Source organism: Peromyscus maniculatus, chromosome 5, assembly GCF_049852395.1.
Source record: "Peromyscus maniculatus bairdii isolate BWxNUB_F1_BW_parent chromosome 5, HU_Pman_BW_mat_3.1, whole genome shotgun sequence".
Classification (NCBI taxonomy): Eukaryota; Metazoa; Chordata; class Mammalia; order Rodentia; family Cricetidae; genus Peromyscus; species Peromyscus maniculatus.
This window is the reverse complement of record NC_134856.1, coordinates 103977308-103992307: the sequence shown is the minus strand read 5'-3', so window position 1 is coordinate 103992307 and position 15000 is coordinate 103977308. Positions and strand designations below refer to the sequence as shown.

The window sequence follows — 15000 nt, the reverse complement described above, 5'->3', positions numbered from 1 at the left end:
TCAAACTTGTCAGTCTCAAGGTGTTTATTGTGACCTGTGCTACTTTAGAAAGTTCACTAAAATGTTAAGTGTTTGTCAAGACTGTAGGTCACAGAAATGAGACACGATATGACTAACGACTGCAGCACCCATACATAGTTCACCTTAAATGCCATAACCAGATGGGAGAAAACGGAATGTCCTTGAGAGCAAAGGTTTTCATTTCAAGGGTGCTGGATGCTCAGGGTCACACAAAACTTTGACTTAGCCAGTGGCTGCACTCAGGGTTCTTCTGTCTCAAAGATGGAAGGGTGAGCTTAAAAGGGTTTATCATAGAAAGAAAACTGAAAAGACGAAGATTAAAGCCTTATTGCAGGGACAGGTGGTGTGAACCATATGGCAACCATTGCTGCTTGACAAAGTTCCAGCATTTCAACACGGCAGACCACGCTTCTCCAGCACCTTTACCTTCATTTTTAATGATTCTCACTATTAATGCCTTTCCCTTTGGGAAATTTTGTGTGGGCTTTGGTAAAGGATAAAAATGTGAACAATGGTAGTCTCTCTAAACAAACTAATTCTTTGGGAAGAAAAATCCCCACCACTATGTTACCAGGAATTCCATTGTGCCCTCCTAATTACACTAAGAACAGGAAAACTAGATACAGGAAAACTGGACACACCTGATCCCTGTTCTGCCCAGATTAGGACCCCCAAAGAGACCAATGGAGACCAGAGATATCCAGAATGCAATAGCAAGGTTTACTTCTCAACACAAGACAAGCTAGCAGAGAGCCCTCGTCTGTAGTGCCTGGCTAATCGAGGCACGGAGGAAAGTTCCTCTTTCTTAGGGAAGATAGCTTTTGAAGGCAAAAACCACAAAATTCTTCAGAGAGGAGGGGGTTAATTCGGGTCCATCCTTGATTGGTCCAGTTTTCCTTAGCTTGGACTTTATCTTATTTTTTGCTCTGTCAGGAGTTTTACAGCCCATCTCCAAAATCTGGTCATGTTATCTCGGGGGAGGGGGGGGCATCTCATGGTTAGTTACCACCAGACAGTCTGATTTTGTACTTTTAAAACTTCTGACTTCACCCTGTCTGGGAATGGGGAACTGACTCGGTTCTGGCTATTTTAAGATGTCCCTTTCCTCAGCTCTCTGGGCCTTAGGGGGAACTTGGGTAGGGTTCCCTCAATCCCAAGGATGAAAGGCCTACAATTCAGATCCAGAGCCTGAGGCCATTAAAGGCAAGAGTTCAGTTAATAAACACAGAGAAATCAGAATGGTACAGTGTAATGGGAAAAGAGTAGGACATCAGGACCTTCCCTTTGGGGAGCCTTATGAGGGGAACAGGCCCATGCAGTAAGACAAGAAATGCTATATTGTTTGCTCCCTAGAAGTTCTTTTCCCAAGGTCAGGCATTTGGATAGAGATCTCCATACCCTAGTGGGCTTGAGGAAAGCTCCTGCTGGATAAGGCAGTCATTCTTATCTCTAACTAGAGGAATTTGTGGCCCTTCCATTAACATATGACTGGTGCCTATTGTCAAGGTCAATGCTCAACTCCTAATCTCAAGCCACACCCCAGCTCACAAGCCTCTTGTCTCCAGTTTAATCCTGTGTGCAACTATACAGTATAAAAGGTGTAATCTTTCCTCAAAGGCTGCTGGCAGCCACCTCCTCAGTTTGTGTCTGTCTCCTTCCTCTATCTCCCTGGCGCCTCCACACATCCTCTACGGGACCTGAACCCCCTTGCGGAAGTAGGTCTCTGGCAGTTAGACACAGTAGCGCAAGCCTTTAATCCTAGAATTGGGGAGGGGGGGAGGCAGTTTGGGGCCAGCCAGAGCTACATCATGAGACCATTTCAAAAACAAAAGCAAGCAACCAACAAAAGACCTCCTGCAGAAAGAGGAGCTTTGGAAAGCAAGCCAAGCCCCCAAGAGAATGGGAGGGGAAAAAAAGTTGAGCTAGTTGTCTAGGGGCTTTTTATAGGACACAGCAGAAACTGTACAAAGACTGAGGTCCTTTCGATTAAGATTAGTCCATTCTCTGGGAGTATCACAAGTTGAGCCCATGCAGGCCCCACATGTTCTGCGCAGGTCTCCAAAGCTAAAACGGGGAGATGAGACTGTCCACCTGCTGCTCCTTTAGGAAAGCAGCCGTGCTTTATCTTTCTCTTGCTTTGTCATCTGTTAACGTTGACTGTTGGCTATCAGCCCAGGCCGGCACTGCCAGCCCTACGGGCCCCGCGGGCGTTGCTGGTCTTAGCCCAGTGGTTCCCAACCTTCCTCATGTTCCCACCCTTTAATACAGTTCCTCATGTTATGGTGACCCCCCAGGCCACACAATTAGTTTCGTTGCTCCTTCGTTACTGTAATCATCGTGAGTCCAAGGCCATCCTGGGCTACAGAGTAAGATTCAATCTTTTTAAAAAGGGCGGAGTTGGTTAAACGAGGAGTGTGGGATGGGGGTGGGTCGGCTGGTGGAATGAACTCCTAGAGGTGCCGGAGGTGGGCTGCGGAGAAACACACCTGCATCTGACTAAAACGTCAAACTAAAGCGTAAGAGCAGCACGAAAACGAGGCGGTTTTCCATGCCTTTCCTCGCCCTTTGTCTGGAACAGAAACCCACGGAAGCAATTGTCCTCACGGCTTCCACAGGCCGTGGACTCGGACCGGCAGCAGAAGACGCTGCCCCACTATTTACTACGAGGACGCCAGGTGTTAACAAATCACCTGCCACGAATTTCTATCAACCAGCCGTCTGTCGTTGTTCGTAGTCGTGGCCGAGTGGTTAAGGCGATGGACTAGAAATCCATTGGGGTCTCCCCGCGCAGGTTCGAATCCTGCCGACTACGGGTGTTTTCTTTGGCTCCCTCCTGTGCGGTTTAAGGTTTGAAAGTGTATTTCAATTGCCAAGCTAGTTTCCTCCTGACGTGTGTCTACGATGCAAGATGCAGGGCAAATTTAGTGGGTAGTTCTTGGATTGCCAGTGTGGAGACATTTTTGTCCAGTTTGTTGTTGATGTTTTGTTTTGCCTAAAACCAGACAGACCATCTTTTCTCTGAGGGAAGCGTCTCCTTTCCAGCCTTTGAAATCCCATCTTCAGGAAACCCGGTAAAAGCGAGTCCTTAGGTTCAATCCCAGCAGCAGAAGGAAAGGAAAGAGAAGAAAGGAGAGGGAAAGCGGCCACTCTACCTACTTTGAGAGGTCACAAAGATAGTTCAGAAAACTAAAGTCCCGTGCGATGCTTCCCCTCAATGCCATGCTTGCAATGGCTCCGCCCTAAGACGTCCTGCTTGTAAGTCTCGTCTAAGCATGGAAGAAGCCAAAGCTGTCTAACCAAATCAGCCAGCAGAGCTGAGAAAAGAGCCTCCCGCCGACGCTGCTTCCGAAAGTACAAGAAGTGTATCCGACACCTCATCTGGGACTCGGACTCTTCTTCCCCAGTTATAGGGGAAGACATACTAACATATTAAAAAACATAGTACCTGGTTGGGTTAAAAACAAAAACAAAAACAAAAACAAAAACAAAAACAAAAACAAAACCAGATGGCCGAAATGCTATGCAGACTGGCTGGCACTCACAGAGATCCGCCTCCCTTTGCCTCCCAAGAGCTGGGGTTAAAGATATGTGCCCCCATGCTCAGCAACATTTTTTTAAAGCAAATATTAAGGGCTGGAGAGAGGACCTGGATTCAGTTTCCAGAACTCCCATCGGACGGCTCACAACACCCTGTAACTCCATTCCTTGGGAATCCAATGTCCTATTCTGAACATTGTGGGCGATTGTGCTCATGTGCCCACCTCCTCCCTGGCACACCCATGCATAAACATAATTAAAAATAAAATCTTTAAAAGCAGGTATTGTTTAGTTACAACACTTAAGAGGCCGAAAAAAAGACTGTTGTGAGCTTTTAACCACTGAGCCATCTCTCTAGCCTCTATTACAGTTTTTTGAGACAGAGTCTCACTGTGCAGCCCAGGCTGGCCTTGTACTCCACATAATCCTCCTGCCTCAGCTTCAGGAGTGCTGGCGTTTACAGGTATGAGCACCATGCCAGGCTTCTCATACTGCATTTTATTGGTTCAGGTGGCGTGGAGGTCTTTGAGTCTTGGGGGCGGGGGTTGTTGTTTGTTTTCTAATCAAATCATCTTTTATCCTAAAAAAATCGCGTGCCACTAAAGAATCTGACTGCACATTAGACAGTCCTTGAACATGATTTTCGCTCCTTCATCTCTATCATGTAACAATAAAAATGTTTGAAAATTTATGATTGTGGTTAAGATGATAGAATCTGGTTCATTAGAGTCTTCTAACGGCAAATTGCACAGTTACACCTTTTTTTTTTTTTCAACAATTCAGGATAATTACAATATCTGGAATTACAGAGGAAAAAAGGCGTGGACAAAATCATCCGCATGGAATTCTTGACCAAACGTATCCAGCCTGTTCCCTAGGCTAGGATTCTACATCATAGGGATGTTTTGAAATTTATCCTTGGCTTTGGTGTATTCTTTCCTAAAGGCATGAACACTGACAAATAGGGTTGTCATACTTTATCTAAGGTAAGCAGATACCCTTTTTTACCGCATTCCTTGTTAGTATAGTGGTGAGTATCCCCGCCTGTCACGCGGGAGACCGGGGTTCGATTCCCCGACAAGGAGGCTGCTGCTCCACTTTTAACAGAGCTGTAGAACAACTATTGTCAGTCCTGCAATGTTAAAGCCACGGCTACTCTAACAGAATCTAGGTCTAAGTAGGTTTTCTCTGCAAAGCACAGAGAATCTACAATACAGAAACTGGTGGCCCAGCTTCGCTGAAGTCGCCAAAACCCACAGACAACCGTGTAGCCCACTGAGGTGCAAGTGTGCTCCATGCACCAGTCTGGGTTACCCGGTCAAGTTCTCAAATACTTCAGAACTTTGTGTGTGTGTGTGTGTGTGGTTTTTGTTTTTGTTTTTTGTTTTTGTTTTTGTTTTTGTTTGTTTGTTTGTTTTGTTTTTGTATAAATGCCCATAAAACATAATGAACAGAAAGAATAGCTTTTGGAGTGGAACACGACTACCATAAAGTCACAGCGAGCAATGTGTGGCTCCTGCTTAGGGAAATTCACAGATCAGTGGAAAATAAACACTTCCTAAGTGGATCTACTCATGCAGTCACTTGATTTTAAAAAATGTGGCTCTGCTTTGCACTAGGAATTCCAATGAGTGTTTCAACTGGCTATCAGCATAGAAGTATATTAATCACATCAAAAGCAAACCCAGATAAATGCACATGGAATGATGAAAAGTAGCATATTTCCTCTGAAAGGCAACCCGGATACGACTCCATGGAGACTTTGTGTATACAACAATTTCCAAAGCAGGAAAAAAAAAAAAAAGTCACTACGTTCAGGCAAATATGATACCAATGCTTCATCGTCCTTAGTAGTTTTTCTCAATGTTAGACACAGTAAGTGAGTGTAGAAGAGCCAGAGAATTGATTGCACTGCATATGCCGAACAAAACTTGCATCCCGAACATAGATGCAGAGATCGACAGGCGGGCATGGAGATATGAGTACGTACATTGGTAAGAGAACAGGATGACCATGGAAAAGGAAAAGAGGCAAAATATTTCAATGGGGATTTCCAAAAGAGAATATCCAAACAAATATGATAGGAGGCTCCCTTAGTCCTTGTAGAACATGAAAATTAAAAGTTAAAATACCAGAAGAGAAAGTCCAAGCTTTCTCAGCGAGATATAGACACACAAACTTACACTCAAACTTTCTCTAGTCCTTGTTGATCTTGAACTAGCAACAATTCTCCTGCAAGCAAGATTACAGGCCTGCGCCACCACACCCTACATAGTGGAACTCGTCATGTGTTTTACTCTTAGCTTGCCAAGAGGTAGAGCCTTCCCAGGACCTGGAACCTCTCAACCCCCTAAGAAGTAAATTGAACACGATGGAAGTAAACTTCCACAATCGTCCCTTAAACTGGGGACAAGACAAATGCTCCGGAGTCCTCAAAGGCTACTGCGCAGCCTCAGATTCGAGGGTGAAGCCATCCGTGCCCTGCTGGGTCCTCAGATCATGGACCAAGGCCGAGGTCGTTGGAGACTGGGGACTCAGGTCAACTTTACCTGCCTAGAGAGATTTTTGCTTCCACTTTGCAGGAAAAGCCCCGAGCACAACTGAGAAGGAAGGTGTGCCTCAGCGAAGGATAGCAAAACCTAAAATGAAAATTTAAGTTCTTTCTACTGTAGCCATCCGAATTCTGCAATGGAACTATACCTCATCAGTTAGCAGTCCAGAGACTATGGGCATGGGGTTCCATGGTGTAATGGTTAGCACTCTGGACTCTGAATCCAGCGATCCGAGTTCAAATCTCGGTGGAACCTAGTTTATTTTTCCTTTGTAGAGCAGTCTTTAAATCCACAAAATAATCCTAGTTCTAAATCCTTATATATTCACAACAACAGACTATTTCTCCTACCCTCTGGTTCCTAGTACTTCTACGTGTTCTCCCCCCACGCACATACACAATTAGAGGTCCTCGTTAATTTTTGAAGTTAGCATTCGAAATAATCAGTTTCATTATATCGTTTTTTTTATAGAGATATCATTCTACTTTGTTCTTATTCATCCCTCTTCCTCATCCCTCCTGCCTTCCGCTTACCTCACACACCCCAAATACTGCTTCTTCCATGTCACGTATTCTGTTACCCACCCTCCAAGATCTCTACTTTCTCTGATGGTCCGCCTTTCTACTTTGATGACATAACACACACATATATTTATACAAATATGTGTGCATACTTAACAAAATTGTTTTTGTTTTGTCATTCTGAGTTTGGCTTATTTCATTTAAAATATCTGCAGTTTCATACATTTCCCTGCAATAGGCATGATTTCATATTTATTTATTATAGAAATTAAACTTCATAGTGTTTCTGCACCATATTTCCTTTGTCCATTCATCTTCTGATGAACCCATTGGCTGGCCCCATCCTAAGAGACAGTGTGAGACAGCATACTTGGGCCACCACTCTTGGCTAGCTGGTTTCATTTTAGCAGATCATCCAAGGCAAGGAGGATACAAGGCAGCTGCTGGTTTCGGGCATTAGCACCATAGTCAACTAAAGAACAAGAAGTAGAAAATGCCGCTGGAAACATTCTAGCTTCTGGTTAAACCTCAAAACGCAATCTACATTTAACGACAGCTATTTTATTTAAACACAAAAGTGACCTGTGTAGCGAGTAATTAAAATGATGGACTAGTAATCCATTAGGGCCTGTGACTTTACAAAATCATACCTAACTAGACTCAAAACATTCTGAAGTTTGGAAAAATTCTGGGGGGGGGGGGAGGAGAAAGAAAGAAAGAAAGAAAGAGAGAGAGAGACAGAGAGAGAGAGAGAGACAGAGAGAGAGAGAGAGAGAGAGAGAGAGAGAGAGAGAGAGAGAGAGAGAGAGAGAGAGAGAGAGAGAAGAGGAAAGGAAAGGAAGGAAGGAAGGAAGGAAGGAAGGAAGGAAGGAAGGAAGGAAGGAAGGAAGGAAGGAAGGAAGGAAGGAAGGAAGGAAGGGGACCAATACAAAACCCTCACCCTATGACTCTTCTTTACCAAATTTACTATTTATGGTGCTGGGATTGAGTCCCTCCGTGGAAGCAGCTCAGGGAATCTAGAACCCTACCTAACCTGCTTATGACGTAAAGAAGGAAGTGTCAGATGTAAATTCTACTAGTCAACGCTTTCTGCTTCCATATGACCGAAAAACTGAGACTCAAATTTCCAGAATAGCAAAAGTAAATAAATAATTAAATCACTAGTATAGACATTATTTTCTTTTATATGTTAGGAATTTTAAAATGTAATTTAAAACATTTAATGGTGACATAAATCTCATTATTCATTGTGTATTTATTTAAATATTTATTTGTTTGTTTGTTTTCTTATATCAGGGTCTTACTTAGTAGGCTTCTCTGGCTTGGGACTCAAGACCGTCCTCCTCCCTCAGCCTCAGAGTGCTTAGATTTCAGGCAGGCCCCAGCCGCAAGCTCAGCTGAAGCTTGTACATGTAGTAATTTGTCCAGTTGATGGGAATGGGCGCCTGGAAGACGGAGAGAAATGTGGTTTGCAGGAGACAGTCCAGAAGAGGCGACTTTCGTGGTAAGGACGCTACTGTTTAAAAATTTGGAAAGCTTGGTAGGATTCTTTCTCTCGAGAGCTGACATTCGCCGGCAAAAAAACGAATGCTGGTAACGACTCGGAGAAAGTCCAAACCCAGGGAAGTCATTCTTGATCCAGGCTTTGAGCTCTTGATTTCCGACCCAGGAGAGTCCATTTGGCAATGTCAGTCAGATCTGGATCTACAAAGTTTAAATTTAAGAAATGTGAAGATGGTGGGAAAGAGAGTACTAAGGCCAGAGAATAAATAACCGAATTAAACCTAAACTTGATGAAACTATATGCTACCTGCAATGCATTTGTACTCAACAGCAGAGTGGCGCAGCGGAAGCGTGCTGGGCCCATAACCCAGAGGTCGATGGATCGAAACCATCCTCTGCTACAAACGTTTTACTTCCAACGAGAACTGCATCCCTTTCTCAGGTTTCTTTAAAACACCTTGCTTCATCAAGTGCTGACTTGCTGTCTTTTGGTGGTGGTGTTTGTTTTGAGGAAGCCATGCACTGCAATCCGGGCTAGCTTTGACCACGAGGCAATCCTGCCATCCTGCCTTGGTCTCCTAGTTCTAGTTGTTCCCCCCCCCCCCCCCCTCGAGACAGGGTTTCTCTGTGTTAGTGCAAGACAACACGTGGAGAGAAAGCACTTCTAGAACATGACCTTGATCATACAGGTCTCCATGTGTGAACAGGGTATAGACTTGGTAATGAGATTCTACCTTGCCTCTTAGAGGGAGAGAAGAGGAGGAGAAAGGGGTTCAGTGGGAAATTACAGGGGAGGAAGAGAGAAGACAGAAACCAAACGATGGGGAGACGGGGAAGGATGGGAGGCCGTGTGCAGGGAAGGGAGAAGAATGAAGGAGCTGCGCAGAAGAGAGGGATGCAGGGACAACTGGATGGGAATGTGGGAGGAGGGGGAAGAAGTGTAAGGGACTTGGATGGTCCATGTGAAGTAGAGGAAGACAGATTCTTCCACACTGAAACAATCTGTGAAAATAGCTCTGACTCCTGTTCCCAGGAGGGAACTCAAGACTTGAGAATGCCTTCCCAATCTGAAATGACCTCACGAAAATGTATCTACAGGTCCTCTGATGACCTTCAGTCTTTGTCAACACTTCTAATTTTACGAGTAACCACTGTGTTTTGTGGGCTTGGAGATAGAACCTAAAGCCTTGTGCTTGCTGAGCAAATGCTCTGCCATTGAACTATATTCCCAGCCCTGGTTTTACTTTTATCTTGATACAAAACTCACTGAATTGCCTATGGTTAACTTCAACTCACTCTGTAGTCCAGACAAACCTTGAACTTGAAATCTTCTCTGTCAGTCTAAAGCTAAACTTTAAACTGGTAAAGCAAGTCTTTGTCATACAATGTTAGTTACAAGCCAGATCTCCACTTGCCCTTGAACCAGATTTTTGCTTTTTATAAAAGAAAGAAAGAAAGAAAGAAAGAAAGAAAGAAAGAAAGAAAGAAAGAAAGAAAGAAAGAAAGAAAGAAAAAGAAAGGAAGGAAGGAAGGAAGAAAGAAAGGAAAAAGAAAGAAAACAATTAGCCCAAGATAAAAACAGAAACAACAACAAAATATTAACAACAGTACCTAACGCTGATAATCCCAGCATTTGGGACACAGAGGTGGAGGATCAAGCATTCAAGACCTCACAGTGAGTTGAAGCCAACCTGAGAGCATGACGACCTGTCTCAAAACAAAATAAAAATAAAAACGACAGACATCATCATCAACAGGAAAACATGACGAATGTCTAGACTCTTCATAGGAAAAAAGAAAACCTTTCCTGGCCTATGTTCTAATGATTTTCAAAGCTTTATAATCCTTTCGAGCGGTTTGATGTTGTGAAAGAATCCAGAGATATAAAGCACGCAGAGATATTTTTATTAACAGCATCCCAAGTTTTACTTACAACTCTTTAAGAAGAAATCGTAGTCGGCAGGATTCGAACCTGCGCGGGGAGACCCCAATGGATTTCTAGTCCATCGCCTTAACCACTCGGCCACGACTACATGGAGATAAACTGGCTTGTTAGAATAAGGAACCTGGCTGAGCTTTAGTCTTCTAAAAAGTTGAACTTTTCTAGTAGTCATGTATTTATTATCTTTCTATATATAATATATATAATTTATCTTATTTTAACTGCTTGAGATCTCTCAGACAGAAATAATGATTTGGTGACAGACTGACATGCAGTCCTTCATCTTCAGAACTGAGAAGATGCTCCGGTGAAAGATATTTTCAGAGACTAGCTTTCCTTTTTTCTACAGTAGGAATCCCTGAGGTACATCCAACAACTGGGACATGATCTAAATTTTCTGTGGGATTGTGAATTACGGGAACAATTAAAAAAAACCTTAATAACTGTCCATTTTTAGCATTCTAAGTAAGTTTTGAAAATCCATGAGATCAAAGTTCTGAAACTAATAAAAATAAGTGAAATGCAAGTCTGCATTGCTGAGACGAGGTGGACAGTGGGATTCACTTTAACAAAAATAATGCTGGCTACTAAATTTACTTTGGATTTTGCAAAATAACTTCATTTATACACATGGCATCACTTAATCCTTAAGTCTCACTTGAGGAGAAAGAGGCAGGGAGAAGGATCATGTTCACATGGTACTTGGGAATTAGCTTTCTTCAATGATATGGACTGCGATTTGCCCTTGGATGCTGTCTGTACCTTCAGCGATGTTCCTGGTTGCCTTATGGTTAAACATGGATAGTTGCACATTTCCCTCAAACACTTGTGAAGCTAAACTGATAAGCAAGTCTTTAAACTGGTAAAGCAAGTCTTTGTCATACAATGTTAGTCACAAGCCAGATCTCCACTTCCCCTTGAACCAGATTTTTGCTTTTTATAATCCCAGTCATTTGCAGATATGGAATATGCTTCAGGGAAATATCAAATAGCAAGTCAAGATTTTAATTGGTTGTGTCCCCTACCTGCTTGCAAAAGATGCACCATGCAGTCTGTGAACAACAAATGCTTATTAAGTTACAGGTAGCTGAGAAAACAGAAAAAATTAGCCTGAGTTTGTTCTGTAACAATTAATTGGAACTACCAAAAGTGTCTTTTAAAGTAGTGTTCAGTTTTCATTAGATTTCAATCAAAAAGCTTCTTGTATTTCTTCTGAAAATTGGATGTAACTCAAGATCAACTAATGTTGGTTTGCATGTACATAGCTAAGTCAACTGTACAACACACTGATGGCTGGGAATGTCACCATATCAATAGAGAGAGTGCACCATTTGATGTCTGAATAAATACCTTCAAAATATGTGTGTGCATGCCTATGTAATACAAGGATCCCATTCAGGGCCTCACATATGCTAGGTGTGATCTGCCAATGAACTATATCCCCAGCACCTAGATTTAGAACATTTCCTGTGTGTGTTTTATTGTTGTATAACTAGAGAACTGACGACCCTTTGGTTTAAGAATATACCCTATATTTTTAAACTTCCTTTTTCTGCATATACACGCAAGACTAATTATGAAGTTGACCTCAGGAAACACAGCTCTCCAAACCTTAAAAATGTGATGTTTGGGCTCAGTGACAGAGCATTTACCTACTATGGCCCTGGATTCAACCCCTTGTACCACACCACAATCACACTCACAGGCATGCACTGGGACCACACACACACTCAACACAGACCTGCACACGCACACACTTAGAGAGCTCATAGAACTTCTATGTCTTCTATCTCCATCTCCCCTCTCCCCCCAAACCAGTCTTTAAACTAATCCCAATTAAAAAGGTTGGAGAGATGGCTTAATGGTTAGCTGCTCTTGTAGAGGATCTGATATTGGTTTCCAGTATTCAAGCACGTGGTTCCCACCAGCCAATAAACCTCAGCCGCAACTCATCCCACGACCTTTCCTGGCCTCCGAAGACACTGGCATACCGTTGAAGGGCGTCCTCTCCTCCATAGCAGATTCCAGGCCAGATTGCGATAGCGGCTCTATTTCAAAATCAACACAGGAACAAAGACAGAGGGAAACAAGTCGAAAGAGCTTCCCTGTGGCTCAAGGAGGTCACGTATCCAAGTCTATTATCTATATCATCTATATTTATATCTTGGATAAGTTCTCTGGAATACATATGCTTCGAGGTGAAGCACACGATACAGAGTTCCTGGCATGCACGTGAAGAGAGGTAACATAAATTATGCCAGTTCCTTTCATGATCCCACTCTAACAACCGCCCAAATCTCCGACATAAGAAATCAGCTATGTTAATTTCATTTGATTTGTTGAAGTTTGCGTGTCTTTATAATCACTTGTGCTTTTCTTAGGCAAGACAGAGAAGTGCGCTCACCAAGTCAAAATCCTTGGAAATTCTATTCGGAGTCGCTTCCTCTACGGGGCTCTGGGATGTGGGGACGGAGTCTTAGCTACAGTGAGATCTGAGATCTAAAATCTGAGAACACAAGTCGCCCCCTCTTGCCAGCACCCCATTCCCTCTGCAGTGTAAGGGCAACGGGGTTTGTAGGTTTAGATTTTAACTCTAAAATGACCCGTGTTTTCTCATTTTCCTCATTCTCGTTGCTGCTTGCGTTGGCACTTCTTGCTTAAGGCTATTTTGAACTGCAGACCCCTTTCCGCGGAATTCCAGAGAATGAGTCAGTAGCGAGGGGTCGCCTCTGGGTTGCCTCTCTCGCAGTAGTGTCTGTGTTTTTTTGTTTGTCGGTGTACGCTAGGAGATTCTTTATCCCTAGATTTCTGTGAAAACTTCACCTATTCATTAGTTTATATTAGCACTTCGGAAGTTGTAAGGACCAGGTAGTCGTGGCCGAGTGGTTAAGGCGATGGACTTGAAATCCATTGGGGTCTCCCCGCGCAGGTTCGAATCCTGCCGACTACGGTTTTACCAAGAACCAGTTGAAAGAACTGCAATCAGTAATAGTCAGCTAGCTGCATGTACTTGAAAATTATACCGTTTACTTGGTTCAATTCTTTGGCCCACCACAGCAAAAAGTATTCCAGTATGGCATGCTATGTGAAGTGAACCCCTGTACTGTAACCTCGAACGATCTGAGTAGCAGCAGTGCATGTTCAGAGGAGTCGTGGCCATCAATAATTCCAGCACTTGAAAGGCTGAAGCCACTCCAGCTACACTTTAAAAGTGTTCGAAAATCCGAGTTGCAGATTTTCCTGGTACTGATAAAAGAACAGCTGAAAACATAAATTGATGTTATAGAATCTACTAAACTTGCTTTTAAAAATATTAAATTACACAAAGTCGAATTTAGCAGTGGTGGCCTTTAATCCCAGCACTTGGGAGGCAGGGGCAGGCGGATCTCTCTGAGTTCGAGCCCAGCCTGGACTATAGAGTGAGTTCCAGGAAAGGCGCAAAGCAAAAGAATTTAGCTAAAGGAGCCCTCCCGGTTGGTTCTCTTAACAGCAGAATTTCACCAGGCAGACAGGATGACACTGGTTAGCAACAGCCTGGGAAAAGTGGCCCTGCACGTCTATACTGTAAATCTCCCCATTTGTCCAAACAAACCTTAGAATTTCTTTTGTCTTTGTGAAACATGTCAAATCACCCAAAGTGGAACTTGGGGCTGTAAAAGCATATAAGCTGACAGAGATTTCCATGTAATCCCTTTCTGGATTAGCCAAAACTAGTTGTGCACAATTAATCTCTTCATGCTGGAGTGATTGATCACTGAGAAAGCTTATTAATTCTATAATAGCATTAAGGATTGAACCTAGAGCTTTGAGCATGCTAGGCAATTGCTAAGCTAGCCTTGAGCTCAGTCTGTAGCCCAGATTGCCCTGAAACTCACTGAAAGCCTTCTGCCTCCTCTCACAGGAGCTAGGATTATAGGCCTGTACCACCATGCCTATTTTCTCCATTCTAGATAAGCTGCTCAATGCCACACAATGAAACAGTAGACTGAGGCTTTCTGGATAGGGTTATAAACCCAGATTTTACAGTTCCAAGGAGGGCACTCCCAAGGTATCTTGTTATTAGAGGATTCTGAGTTAGATTTATTAGGCACATCAAATGCTGAATAGCAAATCTCATTTTTCAAGCTCTTGCCAGTGTTGTATGGCAGTTTCCTCAGAGAACTTCTCAGAGGCAAGAACTCAAGACACAGGATAGTCCCTAGAGGTAGGTGAGACGTTCCATCCTGCAGAGAAGCTTCTTAGCTCAAAGACTTTAGGAAGTCCCCAGAACTGACCAGATATGCTAGGCCCGGCCCTCCTCTAGCGTATTTATAAGCAGCAAGGCCTGCTGAGAGATTCTCTTAGGTGAGCAGACTTGCCTAGAAGAGGCTCAGACAGCCTAGCTGCCTCAAGAAAATGGACCAGGCAGGCTGGACCAGCCAAGCTACCCCAAAGCAGCAGACATCAGCTGAGCTGCCTAAAAAGAGGTTCAAGTCACTTGCACGGCCTGCAGAGCGTCTAGTTTGATGACTTCCAGGTCACACAGCTAGCCCCAGGTCCCCCGGTCCCCAGCTTTCGGGAGCTATCACCCATGCTGCGGTAAGTAGACTATGTCTCCCCTGGGGCGGTATTGCCCAGCAGCTGTAGACTACCATTTCAAGGACTTTCCATACTTTGCAGCTCTGTTCAATATAACGAATTTCACAGGCCAGAAGGGCCGTAGACGTGAAGGCATCCAGAGACAAAGCGACGTCTGAGGCCCTAGGACGTTCAGAAATTGATATCCATTTAACTGGGCTCTGAGGTCCTTTGTGAGGAACGCTGTCCTGGTCTTTTCCTCTCAGCCTGTAGAGCAGCACCCTTGCTCACTGCTGTTCAGACCTGGTTCTCTAGCCTTGTCCTCGGGTGGGAGGCTCTGTGCAGCTAGGGGTTTGGTGGAGCTTGG

General features: G+C 43.7%; 6 non-coding genes across 6 annotated transcripts; 5 read left to right on the top strand and 1 right to left on the bottom strand.

The window, feature by feature from the left end:
- The first annotated feature begins 2751 nt into the window (after nucleotides 1-2751).
- Nucleotides 2752-2833, top strand: Trnas-aga (transfer RNA serine (anticodon AGA)). The gene has a single exon. It is a non-coding gene; the product is annotated as a tRNA-Ser (tRNA).
- Nucleotides 2834-4571: 1738 nt separating this feature from the next.
- Nucleotides 4572-4643, top strand: Trnad-guc (transfer RNA aspartic acid (anticodon GUC)). The gene has a single exon. It is a non-coding gene; the product is annotated as a tRNA-Asp (tRNA).
- Nucleotides 4644-6293: 1650 nt separating this feature from the next.
- Trnaq-cug (transfer RNA glutamine (anticodon CUG)) lies at nucleotides 6294-6365 on the top strand. Its single transcript has one exon. It is a non-coding gene; the product is annotated as a tRNA-Gln (tRNA).
- Nucleotides 6366-8463: 2098 nt separating this feature from the next.
- Trnam-cau (transfer RNA methionine (anticodon CAU)) lies at nucleotides 8464-8535 on the top strand. Its single transcript has one exon. It is a non-coding gene; the product is annotated as a tRNA-Met (tRNA).
- Nucleotides 8536-10085: 1550 nt separating this feature from the next.
- Trnas-aga (transfer RNA serine (anticodon AGA)) lies at nucleotides 10086-10167 on the bottom strand. Its single transcript has one exon. It is a non-coding gene; the product is annotated as a tRNA-Ser (tRNA).
- Nucleotides 10168-12944: 2777 nt separating this feature from the next.
- On the top strand, nucleotides 12945-13026 carry Trnas-uga (transfer RNA serine (anticodon UGA)). Its single transcript has one exon. It is a non-coding gene; the product is annotated as a tRNA-Ser (tRNA).
- The last annotated feature ends 1974 nt before the right edge of the window (nucleotides 13027-15000 follow it).